Genomic DNA, 1,101 nt, shown 5'->3' with positions numbered 1-1,101 from the left:
GCAGAAGGAAATGGCAACCCACTCCGGTGTTCTTGCCTGGAGAGTCCCAGGGACGGGGGACCCTGGTGGGCTGCCGTCTCTGGGGTCGCACAGAGTCGGACACAACTGAAGCGACTTAGCAGCAGCAGCAGCAGCAGCAGCAGTGTATATCTGTCAATCCCAATCTCCAAACTCATCTCTCCCCTGCCTCACCCTCTTGGTGTCCATATGTTTGTTCTCTACGTCTGTGTCTCTATTTTTGCTTTGTAAGTAAGATCATCTGTACCATTTTTCTAGATTCCACATATATGGGTTGCTGCTGCTGCTGCCAAGTCGCTTCAGTCGTGTCCGACTCTATGAGACCCCATAGACAGCAGTCCACCAGGCTCCCCCGTCCCTGGGATTCTCCAGGCCAGAACACCGGAGTGGGTTGCCATTTCCTTCTCCAATGCATGAAAGTGAAAAGTGAAAGTGAAGTCGCTTAGTCATGTCCGACTCCTAGCGACCCCATGGACTGCAGCCTAACAGGCTCCTCCATCCATGGGATTTTCCAGGCTAGAGTACTGGAGTGGGTTAATGTATGATATTTGTTTTTGTCTTTCTGACTTACTTCACTCTGTATGACAGACTCTAAGTCCATCCACATGTCTACAGATGACCCAGTTTCTTTCCTTTTTATGGCTGTGTGAGTTATTCTCTTGATACTGTTCATTTTGTTCTGCCCCATTTCTCTGGTAATAATGATATTTAAGATGCAAATTGGTGGGAGATTTCTCTCTCTACAAGTTGTGATAATTGTGTGGAAATCCAGCTACGATGCACACAGGCTGGGCAATCTCAGTCAATCTCTCCAGGCAGATTTTAGACCACTGCCTGTGATCAAGTCAAGTCAGACCACGCCAGCACCCTCTGACCCAGCTCCATGGCCCATCCGCCCACATATCCCCTCCTGCCACTGAGAACACAGCAGAGAGCAGTCCCATTTCCTTTTCTACCCCAAAGGGCACTGCAGAGTCAGCTAGCTCCTGCTCTGCCATCTATTTCATCCCTAAGTCTGTCCACCGATCTCTTTTTAAACTATTCATCACATTTTTTCTATCTTCTCTTCTGCTCATCCGCCCC

This window comes from Bison bison, unplaced genomic scaffold (assembly GCF_000754665.1).
Source record: "Bison bison bison isolate TAMUID 2011002044 unplaced genomic scaffold, Bison_UMD1.0 scf7180017860443, whole genome shotgun sequence".
Lineage (NCBI taxonomy): Eukaryota > Metazoa > Chordata > Mammalia > Artiodactyla > Bovidae > Bison > Bison bison.
Note: the sequence above shows the minus strand (reverse complement) of the source record.